We start from the raw sequence: 12,812 nt of genomic DNA, 5'->3' as shown, positions 1-12,812 counted from the left end.
GTGAACTGAGGGGGAAGTTGTTAATGACACAGAAATGAAGGGAGGCGTCCTGGAAAGAGCAGCAATTCAACTGGACCTAAAGAGCTGCACAGGTGTTCCTAAGTTGCTCAGTGGTCAGAGCACCAAGTCTGGAGTCTGGAGGACCTAGGTTTAAATCTGGCCTCACACCCTTCCTGGCTAAGTGATCCTGGGCAAGTCACTTAATGCTGTTTGCTTAGTCCTTGCTACTCTTCTGTCTTAGAACTGTCATTAAGACAAAAGTAAGGACTTAAGAAAAAGAGGTACAACTTCAACAGAGAAAAAGAGGAAATGGTACTTAGAGGGCGGCTGGCAGACAAATGAGCCAGGGGTGTAGGAGAACCTCATTCGGCCCAGTTCTGATAGAGGGCCTCCCTCCTATTGGCCATGATGCCCAGGCCAGATGGCACACACACACACAGAGTGACCACCCACTCCTGGCTCACTGCCTGAATTTGGGGGAGGGCCTCACCATACCGGGTCTCCCTCTCCACCCCAGCCATGTGGCTTTGAGAGACCACCAGCTCCCACCCAACCTCTGGGGCTCCTCATGTACTAACCAGAAACTCCTTCACATCTTGTGGGCCCTCTAGAAGCCCCCATGGACCAGAGACCTCCAGGAAGAGGGGAGAGAGGAGCAAGGTGATTGCCAGAAACTAGGCCTCCATCGAGGTTAAAAGCCCCCCAGATCCAGCCAGTCTGGGCTGCTCTGGGGGACACTCCCTACAGAGGGACCCCTGGGAAAAGGAGCAAACACAAATCGGGGAGCCCCCAGGACAGCACAGGCTGGAGAAACCGAGAACAGGCGTGTGTGCATTTTCTTCTGCAGAGGGAGGCCAGGTTTTCCCTGCTGCACACACTTCCAGGGCTCGAGAGCCGGTCAGCACGAGGGGAGCCAAGGATGGACCATTCTCTTACAAGGCGGCCCAAGAGCCGCCCCTCTGAATGCCCCCTGGCAGAGCTCATACCCGCACAGGTTAAAGCGAGGCTCAGCAGGGTGACGAGCATTTACGAAGCGCCTACTGTGGGCCAAACTCTGTCCTACACGTGGGGGTACAAAGAAAGACAAAAGCAGCCCCTGCTCTGAGGGGGGCACAAGCGTGGCCACCTCTCAGCTGCAAGGCTCCAAGTAAAAGGCGGAGCATTCCCAGGGACGCTGGGAAATAGAGATCCGGCATGAGGAAGAGCCGGGAAACGCTCGGAGTCTGGAGATGAGCTGCCTGGTGTGAGCCGCTGCCAGGCCTCGGGAGGCTGGTTCAAAGAGAAGGTGGAGGCGAGTGGGAAGATGTCAGAAGCCGCGAGAGGGAGGAAGGGACTAGGCTTTATGAAGGGCTTTACAAGCCAAACAGAGGATTTGGTGTTTGATCCTAGAGGTAATAGGGAGCCACTGGAGTTTATTGAATGGGGGAGGGGTGCGCTGACATGCTGGGGCAGACTAGTGACAGGCAGACCCACCGACAGACTCCAGGAGGCGGGATGCTGGCTGAGCCAGGATGTCAGCAGGTCAGAGGAGAGAAGCCTCCCAGAGACCTTCGAGCTAGGCTCGATGGCGCCGCTGCAGCCAGGAAAAGGGACGAAATGAAAGCAGGACGGTGTCCGCAGAATGGCCACGCTGCCTAGGAACAGACGAGGACGCGCACCTCCCTCGCGGTGCACCCGCAGGGAGAGATCCTGCCAGGCTGGCCGCTCTAGTTGCTTTTTCTTCTTTTGAAATCGTTGTGGCGAGGGAGGACTCGTGTGGGAGGGGCTACCCTTGACCCGGCCTCAGGGAGTCCCCAAACGCAGTGTAATTGATTTTTTTACTGATCCCTACAACGAAGAAGACGGACATCATACAGAGGGGAGTCCGTTGTTAAACTCTTCCCAGCACGCAGCATCCACGTAAAGCAGCAACTTCTTCCCAGTGTTCCGGATTCTCCCTTAGCTCTGGAATCTCCAAGGAACCCAGTAAATCTCCTTGGTCTGCCCAAGGCTAGCCTCCAGGATGAGGAAGAGAAACAAGAGCCGCCTTCTCCCCGCAATCAGGCTTGGGGTTCAAGAACGTGGTCCGGAACATTCTCCCTTACACTGAGTAACCAAATACGAGGCCCATGGGTCCCGACAGTTCTTCCGCCTTGCCCTGAAGGCTTTCAGCTCTGGGGTCCCCCCTCCCTCCCCAGCTTGTAGTGTCAGAGGCCTGAGGTTCAACCCTCTTGTCCTCGTGAGGCGGGGCCAGGCAGCTGGGAAGCAAGCAAGGAGCTGGTCTGGATCCAATCCAATCAACATGGCTGGATGCCTGGCACCGGGCCAAGTCCTCCAATTACCATACATCTCCTAAAAGGCAGTTCCCCATCTCAAGGAGCTTACAGTCTCAAAAAGGAGACAGACAGGGTGGGGAGACACCCAGGGGACCCAGAGTGAAGCGACTAGGCAGGGCAGCGGTGATGAGCCCAGAGTCCAGTTTCTGCCCTTTCTCCCAGCCTCCACTCAGAGAGGAAGCTGGTGCCCATCAGGGCTTGAGTTCGAGGCAGGTAGTGAGATTAGAAGTGATGAGCTGACCCTGGGAGGGGCGTCTCCCTAAAACCAGGCAGCTCAGCAGACACAACGTTGACCAGAGGATCTTTGAGATCCTTTCTGGCCCTAAATCTGTGGTCAAGATCCCCAATACATCCACAGTTCTGTGCTCTGAGGTTATTTGGCGGAGAAGCCTGGATGGATAATGAATGACCCCAATTGGGTAAGAGTTTTATGGTTTGGGCATGACTTAATCCAAGTGTGATGGTTGAGTGGCGACCACTGCAGAGCGCACACACAGCCAGCCCAGACTTAAGGAGGTCTAGTCCAGCCCACCGCAGGGCCCTGGCAGCTCTCTAAGAAGCTGCCTCCAGGCAATGAGATCACAGATCTGGCCCCAAACCAACAACAGCCGACCCTGGCTGTGTAGACGTCATTCTGGGTGCCACTGTGCAGGACGCTCGGTGGCCTGCTCAGGATCAGCCAGTCTCCAGGTCCTCCGGGCTCTGGTTTTTTCTCCCCTCCAGCAGAGGTGACCCCGCTGTAGCCGGCAAGCCAACGATAATGCCAAGTACAGCCTGAATGTGGTTGCAATGTTGTTCCTTGCGGATCTTAACGTGCTGATGTAGAAGTAAAACACGAAATCTAAGACCGTGTACAAGAACACGCATGTGTCTAAGTGAGTGTGCAGCCCTCATTTCCACTGAAGTTTGGCACCCCCGTACTCTGCCTGCCAGGCTCTGTCCTAAAGAAAAATGGATAAAGAATATGATGTCAAACCAGAAGCACGCGGACGTATTGGGAAGGAGCTAACTCACCTCTGCACTAGGCTGACTCGGGATCGAGTGGCCGACACATACTGCCTGGGTGACCCTGGGCAAGTCCCTTAAAATCTCAGTGCCCAGATTGTCCTGTGTAGCCCCTTTGCCCATTCACTTTGGTAAGAGTAGGTTTCCTCACTCGGAAGCTCCTCGTACTGATGAAATCATCGACTTGGACCAAACCAAAGACATCCAACAGACTCTTGCTTCTTGCCCGCCCGCTCACTTCATCTCTGTACACCAAGCCTGGAGAATTCCTGCATTCTCCCTCCTCGACACCTTCCCTGAAGGTCCCTGTGCCCAAACCTCCCACCATGGACAGTGGCTCAAAGGGCTGCTCTGAAGATGGCTGACAAAAAGAACCGGAAGAGGCAAAAGCAGGATCTCTTTGAAAATTTGGTCTTAGAGATTTTTTCGGGAGCTCCTCCGTGTGTGATAAAGGCCCCCAATCCTCCTGTCCTTTGAGAAGGGCTCCCCAGCTCGAGGAAACCCAGGTCCCCTGTGCTTGCCCAAAAGCCAACAAGAACAGGGCAGAGCCGTTATTTCAAGGATGGGATGCAAAGAGCCAAGCGGGGACTTGGGCTTCTCAGAAAAAACCTTCTAGGCACCGACTTCCCTGGTTTTATCCATGGGAGCCGCTGCCTGGAGGCCAATCCCAGACTAATCAGTAATGAGCTGCAGAGTCCCCAGAATCAGAATACAAGGATGGCCCATAAAAGGATCTGTCCACTGTGGCAAGGAAGAGTGCTCGCCTGTAAGTGGAAGCACCTCTGCTTTCCCCCTTTGCCCCCAGAGCGTGTCCTCCCCTTTCTCCCATGACCCTTTGGCTCCCGAAGCCACAGAAGGAGGTGAAATCAGCACCGCGCGGACACCCCTTAAAGACTCCATCGTATACATGCATCGCGTTATTGGAATAATATTAGATCAACACGCGGCCAAGTGCTTTGTCACAACAAGCAGATGTGCAATTATGAGGACAAAAATACTCGGAGGAAATCACGGCAAGTCTTATTAATATCCAGCCCTGCTGAAGACAAGTGTCAGACAATTGGTCAACAAGCTACCTTGTATGGGCTCGATGCGGACTAACCCATTATGATCTTTATGAAGTGTCCTTTTGGGGGGTCTCGATCTTCAAGACGAGTTGGAAGACCCTTTCCTTTTATTAGCTGCTAAGCTCTTTATACTTTTACCATATTGCGGCAGGTTAGAAGTCTAAGCTTTATTGTCTTATGTTATTGAAAATCCAGATTCCTGCAGCCTTCTCCCTCAGGTCAAGATTTGTCTGCGAATACATTCTCATTTTTCCTTGTACAAAGGCTGTCTGGAGAGAGGCAGAAAAAGATTATGACTGTAATATACTTAAATCCAATTTATTTGCCTGACCAGAAACTTCCCCACTTCACAATTGCTTCTTACCAAAGATTTTGTCTTTAATTCTTCCATAACAATAAGAAGCGAGAGTTCGTCTAGTTAGCCAACAGGTGACACATATATGTAAAAACCGATGCGTGCCTCTATTTACACACACCTATACACACTCGTGTACACATATGGCTATAGACACACGCACACGTGTGTAGATTTGGTGTGTCAAACCGTCTGAAAGCACAAAGAGCCTTGGTGGTAGAAGCCTCCGACTCGGAGCGATTTCTTACCCATTAACTTTTTCCCCATTTCCAAATGACTAATTTGTTGGGTAGAAATAATCGTTCGAGTCCCAGCTACGTGAGAGTATTTGTCTCTCGCTGGAGAATATGAAATGGCTCCGAGTCATTTTGAGCCAACTGCCTCCGCTTTGGTTTTATTCTGTCTCGGAGCGCCTTTGTCGTGGCCCCATCAGGAGTGACGAGCTTTGGTGACTGCCTCCCTCCTCGGCTTCCGTTAAGGGCTTTATTAGTCTGAGTTAATATTTCCCTCCTGGCTTGAAGTCAGTATCCAAGATTTCAGCAGGGGAGAGAAATGATTGGGAGGGAGGAGAATGGTTTTCTTAATTTGTGTTTACTCATTCAAAGTGAACAGACGGCACAGAGGAATCCAAGAGCCCCGGCTCCATCCCTCCATTTCCCCAAGGGGCTGCCCTTCACCACCCCAAGAGCCCAGTTAAAAGGGGGCCCTCGTGGATGGAAGCCTCCCGCCTTTTGCAGGGGCCCCACAATGGCTTCACTTAGGTTCCGGGGATGACCACTGGCTGTCACCAGGCCTGGGAGTAAAATGGTTGCTGAAGTTCTTGGCTCCCTTTTTTCTGACACCTATTTATCTATTTCCAGCACAGAAGTTCCCCTTTTATAAGCAAGGTATTGACACGAATTGTGCTGGAGCAAAAGGCCCAGTTTGGGTCCTAGAGAGCATGTCATAAAATGAATTTCTGTTCTCTCATGAAGAGTTCTGGGGCTGCAGCCGGGGAGTGTCCTGGCACCAAAATTCATGACCACTGGACCAACGAGCTTGATGGTTTTTTCTTGGTTGGAAGAGAGAATTCTTGGGAGGGAGATGGACTGAAGCCATATCAGGGACGAAACCTTTTTGTAGGGAGGTAGGGTTGATTTGGGGAAAATTATTTCTTCAGTTAGCATAGAAAGAAACGGTGCTTAGTCTTGTCATTTGTGTCAGTTCCGTCCATATCCTGGAAATCAGAATTTCTATTTGTGAAGTTTAATACCAAGATTTGTGAAGATTGGATTTGGCTCTCCCCTGATTGTAACAATGAAGGTGCTTCGCTCTTCCTTTATTGTGAAGATTATATTGTAATCCCCGGTCTATTTTTAGATTCTAACCGCCAAAGTGTAAACCCAGTACTTAAAGTAAATCTACCCACTTTAACCACAAAAAGGTATGAACTAACTACAAAAAGGTGTGGACACCCATTTCATACATTGAGTGGGAGGTCTGTGACCCACGGAGGTGACACAAAAGAAAAGGGTCTTTAAATACTGGAAACAGAGACACACAAGAGGAATCAGTCACTTAGAGTTGGACTGGAAGACAAATCACTCAAAGACACTTGGCTGTGGAATTGGACCCCTGGAGGAGTTCATGCAGGAGACTTCAGACTGCTTTCCTTTTAGACAGTCACTGTGGTGAGTGTAAAGGCTGACTTCCTTCCTTGCCCTTCCTGGAGAGGCATGAACCTTTGGGAAAGGCTCATCAACTTGAGACTCCTTTTCCCTGACTGGTACCTTAGAATTTCTAACTGGTTCAGAGGAAACTCTCTCTCTCTCTCTCTCTCTCTCTCTCTCTCTCTCTCTCTCTCTCTCTCTCTCTCTCTCTCTCTCTCTCTCTCTCTCCCCCCCACCCCTTTTCTCTCTTCCTTAATATCTTCCCTCTATTGTAAAAATAAACTACCATAATACCATTTACTTGAGTATTTCATTTTGGGATTTAGAAATTAAATCCCCAGTGACCACCAAATTAAATATTCAGGTCCAACCATAAACTAACAGATTTTCCCTGAGAGTTTTTTCTTATTCTATCTGCACTGATTTTGTTCATGCAAAGACTTAAACAAATTTAATATAATCAAAACTTCCTATTTTGTCTCTTATGTTCAGCTGGCTCCCTTATTTGGTCAAAAATTCTATTCCTAGTCATAGTTTCTTCCATCCTGATGTGACTTTTTTTTTGGCACAATTTGCATTTGGAACCTCTTGTGGTATGTGGTGTAAGATACTCATCTCAGACCAATATCTGCCAATCTGTTTTCCAGTTTTCCCAGCAATCCTCATCAAATAGGAAGGGTAATTAATTTATACTCACAGATTCATTTTATATTCATGTATTCATCAAATAGTGGATTGTAATTTTTTATTACTCCTGAATTTTGCTTATCTGGTCTGTTCCACTGACCTGCTTTTCTATTTTTTTAATGAATATAAAATAGTTCTGATGATTGACAGCTTGAATTACTATGGTTTGCAACCTGGTAATATGATTCCTCCTTCACTCTTCCTTTTCCCCATCACATCCCTTGAGATTCTGGAACTTTTGTGAATCCAAATGAATTTTCCAAAATTATCTTGTCCATCTGTCAGATAAACTCCTTTGGCAACATTGGAAGTTACACCATTGCTATTATGTTGGCTCAGCCCAACCAAGAGAACTGACTATCTTTTCAGTCATTCATCTTCCTTGGTGTCGATCAAGATGTTTTGTCGTTAGAGTTGCAGAAATCGAAGGTATGTTCATAGTTAACATTCACATAATGTCTAAATGGCAGAGTAATGTTGAATGCAGTCTCTCTTGTTATCATTCCTTTCTGGGTCTCATCAGGCCTGTATAGAAATGCGGAGGATATTGCAGATTTATGTTACCTCCAGCTTCTTTATTGAAGCTACTAATTGTCTCAACTAATTTCGTGGCAAATTCTCTGAAGAGATCATAAAAAAAAAGTCCAACTCTGAGTGAATGAAAACTTGCTAACAAACCATCTGAGAACAGAAATCATGGAACCTCCTATCAGCCAAGAGATGGGAAACAACAATGGCCGAGTGCTGGGGAGGGTCAGGGTCAGAGTCAGAGGGTGAGAGAGGCACTCCCCCTTTGGAGAGCATTTACTTAATTCTTTTTATTTTTTTGCAAGAGAGGATTCAGCTTTGGAGGGAGTGGAAGGAGAGAGAGCAATTTTCAACATTTTTGTTTTGGTTTTTGTTCAGTTGTTTCAGGCATGGTCGACTCTTTCTTACCCTATTTGGGGTTTTCCTGGCAAAGATACTGGAACAGTTTGCCAGTTCCTTCTCCAGTTCTTTTTATAGTTGAGGAAATTGAGATACATGATTATGTGACTTGCCCAGGGTCACCGAGCTAGGAAGTGTTTGAGGCCAGATTTTTTTGAACTCAGAAAGATGTCTTCCTGACTCTAGGTGGGGTGTACTACCCACTATGCCACCTAGCTGCCCGCTTTCAGAAATTATTTAAACATATTAATTAAAAGTATGACAAAAGCATACTACCAACAAAAGTCATCATCAAATATTTATTAAGGGCCTACTGTGTTCCAAGCGCTGCGTTATGTGCAATATGGGCTATAAAGAAAGACTAACCACTGCCGCTGCCCTCCAGGAGCGCATCATCTAATGGGGGAGACAAGATGCCTAGAATCACGGAGAGATGAGACATAGAGCTCCTTGCAAGCAAACATCCATGTGTCACACGTAGCAATATGTACACACATGCACTTACCCCACTGAGGATCAGCCCTCTCTGGTCTTCTGCACAAATACCGAAGAGGAATCTCAGTCATTTAAATAGCTTTGCAGTCTCCGCACCAACCCTCGGTGTTCAGATTTCTCCTGAGCCCGTCCCACATGAGTGTGACTTAGCGGGGTCGGGAGGACCTGAATGGCACTCCGCAGAGTCGTGCGAGAAGACTCGGCGACGAGAAGCTCGTTTAAATCCTAGCGATGTTGCCTCGGAGCCGATTCACCCTTATTACTGTGCTGTTCTCTCTTCATGCAATACCCTTGACGTCGGGATTCGCGTGTCACTCTATGTTGCCTGGCATGGAGTCCGCTCTGTGGCTGAGAACAAGCATTGATCCCGAGCCCCTGGGCCTGGGGGTAGCCAAGAAGTGGGTGGGAGTTAAAGGACACAAAATGGAAAGTGGAAATTCTTCCAAATGTGCCCCAGTTCTGGGGAGAGAGAGGTGTGGTGGGGGTGGTCAGAACATGGCGCCACTCTGTAGTAGACCTGTAAAGTCTCCTGCCTCATGGTGGAAATCTATTGAACCCAGAGCAAAGGGTCCAGGGCCAAAAGAACACCTAGCACACAGCAGGTGCTTCGTATAAGTTTATCAAAGTCACTCCACTTGCCTCGGCCTCAGTTTCCTCATCTGTACAATAAAATGGTAGGAGGAAGACATGGCTGAACTAAACAATAGCTTCTTGACTCCAATTCTAGGACTTTATGTGCTGTGCCACCACCCAGTGCCTGGACCTCCTATCTCATCATTCAGGGAAATGGCCTCAGCTTTGGTCCTCATCCCTCATCAGAACCCTCTGGCCCTCTGACTAAGAGCTCCTCCCAAAGCCTCCATGCAAAGGAGCATCACAGGCCAACCAGCTCTTATTTCCCAGCAGCTGTACTCCTTGGAATGAACTCCAGCATGCCGCTCTGCCTTTGTTGTGTTGATGAGTCTGACTTGAAAGCCCCTCTGGATCTCCTATATCTTAGCCCAGTGCCCCCATGATAAATCACTCAATCTCTCTGTGCCTCGGTTTCCTCATCTGCTAAGTACAGTAGTTGAACTCCACATGGCTAACTAGGCTTGTTGAGGATCCCCGCCTGAAACCTAGCAATGGGCCCTCTCCGGAGTCCAGTCATTCTAGAAAGGCCTATGATTGTCCCCAGCAAATAGACCTAACACCGTTTAGTGGGGCTTTTAACCGTCCTCCCTACTCCTTCCCGCTCCGCAGACGCAGCGTGCCGCCTCCTATTTCCCAGAGTTTACCCAGGCCAGGCAGCTAGAAGATGAGCTGGTAGCCAGCTTGGCCAGGCGGGCGCAGCTGCACGGGCTTGGCTGGCCTGGCAGGGTTGGGTTTGGATGGCTGCCATGAGCACATACCACGAAAGATTACGGCTCCTTTTCTTTGAAGACATCTAGGTTGGTAGCATGCCTCGATGGGAGCAAAATGGCAGTGACCCAGAACTTGGCTTTACAGTTCATGGAGGTCTGCTGCAGCAGGAGCTTTTCTCCCATGAAATGCTGGGGAGAGGAATTTGCCTCATTCATCTTCTTTCAGATCGGGAGGGTGGAAGCTTGGGGCGTCCTCGACGTGTAGCCCTCTTCTTTTAGGACTGTCAATGGCAGCTTCCTGGTCATCACCAAAGAGGACCTGAACCACCTCGGAGCAGCGAGCGATTTACCCCGGTCGTCTGACATGTGCCTTCTGGCCTCTGAAAATGCCCCTGAAGGGCTAGTGCTGGGCCTGCAGGAGAAGCAACCTGGACCCTGTGCCGTCCTGGATGGGGAGGAGGAGGGGACGTGCTTGACGCCCACGTCCCAAAGCCACGTTGGCAGCTCGTCCTTCAGCTTTGGGAGAGCTCGAGAGCTCCGTAGCGTTCATCTTTGATCCCTGCTCCTGGCCCATCTATCCAAGGCTCCTTCCCCTATTTCGAGGCAGCCTGATGAAGTAGTTTGATACCAATAAGCTGCAGATTAGATTCCGGGAAGCACATTTCCCTAGTAAATCCAATTTCGCCAGAGATTGCTTCTGCAGCGATATGAGTCACTCGGTAATGTTGCAGACAATGTACTTCGCCCGTTTGGGTGGAGGAGAGGAGAGGAGAGAGCGACTTTATCACAAGCCGGGAAGACGAGCCCAGGCGGCCTCCACATCCTCATCTCGCTGGGCCCGGCCGGGCATCTCTGCCACATGTGCACTGGAGGAAGCCCTGCCCTCGAGCAGCTGACCTGTCTGCAGGCAGCTTACCGTCTCACCGTCGGCTGCCCACTCTGGGCCCCCATCGAAGTGCCGACACCAGCAGGTTCGGAAATCTGTATGGCGGATAGAAGCTCTCCAACAGCAATTCGTTTTAATTATGTGGGACATAAAAAGACCACCTACAGATGAGACAATACAGCTGTAAGCCTCTCAAGGCTGCTGTGGGGAATACTTCATAACTGAAGTATGTTTTCCCCAAGGATTTCTACTACCATTTGATTTAATTTTTAATTTTTACATTTTAATCAAAAATAGATCAAATGGTATGGCTGTCTCCTGGGGAACACACTTCAGACACGAAGCAGTCCCGGGTTCTTTTTAAATATGTAAAGCTGCCATGTCAGGATAACTCGGCAGTGACGCCCCAGGTCGTCACCAATGCCACGTGGGGTTCTGGGACAGTATTGCTTTAATACTCACACAGGGATCACACCTAGCTCCCCCCAGCCCCACACACCTGCAAGTGGGGCCTTGTCAAGTCCTAGGAATGCAGAGACAGACAGAGACAGAGAGAGACAGACAGAGACAGAAAGACAGAAACAGCAAGAGAGAGGGGGGGAAGGAAGAGAGGAAGAGAGAGAAGAGGAGGAAGAGAGAAAGAGAAAGGGGGAGGGAGAGATGGAGAGAAAAAGAGAGAGAGGGAAAAGGGAAGAACCTACCTACAACTGGGGTCAGTGCTACATAGGTAACACATGTAGGTGTGTCTCCCATACAATACTCAAGAGCTGGGGATCTTTTTCTATCTAATTGACCCCAAAGATAGATTCTTTTTTTCCTCACTTATGTGGACATGTAACTTTTGTTCTCTATAGAAACAGATAGCTAGAATCACATATTCATACACATACCTATAATGTCTTATTTACTTTTTTGTTTTTATCCTTTTAAAATGATTTTGAGGTTTACCAAATTGGTAATATCAAAAGTTTTGAAAAGACCTATTCTCGTTTAAAAAAAATAATTTATTTATTTGGAATATTTTGCCATGGTTACATGATTCATGATTTTTCCCACCCCTTTTCCCTGCCCTCCTCCCCCCAGCTGATGAGCAATTCAACTGGGTTATCCATGTATCACTGTTCAAAACCTATTTCCATATTATTCATATTTACAGTTGAGTGATCTTTTAACACCAAAGCCCTAATCCTATCCCCATCAAACCATGTGATGGATCCTATGTTTTTCTTCTATGTTTCTGCTCCCACAGTTCTTTCTCTGTTTGTGAATAGAGTTCTATCTCATAAATTCCTCTGGATTGTCCTGAATCATTGCATTGTTAGTAGTAGCAAAGTCAGTTACATTTGATTGCACTACAATGTATCTGTCTCTATGTACAATGTTCTTCTGGTTCTGCTCATTTCACTCTGCATCAGTTCATGGAGGTCGTCCCAGTTCACATGGAATCCCTCCAGTTCATCATTCCTTTCAGCACAATAGTATTCCATCACCATTAGATCCCACAATTTATACAGCCATTCCCCAATTATAGGGCAGCCCCTCATTTTCCAGGTTTTTGCCACTATAAAATGCACAGCAATAAATACTTTTGTATGTAATAGTTAAAATTAAATTATGAGGCTGCTAGTAGCTGTATTGGTTTGATGGATTGAAGGTCACCACCAACAGGGGCTCCTTCAGGTTCCAAACTCCAGTCAGAAGAGCGAGAGAGAGAGAGAGAGAGAGAGAGAGAGAGAGAGAGAGAGAGAGAGAGAGAGAGAGAGAGAGAAAGAGAGAGAGAGAGAAGCAGAGAGAGACAGAGACAGAGAGAGACAGAGAGAGACAGAGACAGAGACCTTGGTCTCGCCTCACCTTATAAGCAGTTTTCTCCACCTACTAGCTCTGCCACATCACATCTCAGGAAGGAATCATAGTTCCTTAATTTGCCTGGCACTACCCAGAGGAGCAGTGCCTGTGGGATCAGTTTTCCCACTCATTGGTTTCAAATTCCTTTCTCTAAAGGTTAGTCTGTCCCTGCACATCTCAATGGTAAATGATCTCCAGGTTGCCGATTGATGATGTCAAAACAAAGTGACATAATGGG

The sequence above is a fragment of the Monodelphis domestica genome, chromosome 1 (genome assembly GCF_027887165.1).
Source record: "Monodelphis domestica isolate mMonDom1 chromosome 1, mMonDom1.pri, whole genome shotgun sequence".
In the NCBI taxonomy this organism is placed as follows: Eukaryota; Metazoa; Chordata; class Mammalia; order Didelphimorphia; family Didelphidae; genus Monodelphis; species Monodelphis domestica.
Note: the sequence above shows the minus strand (reverse complement) of the source record.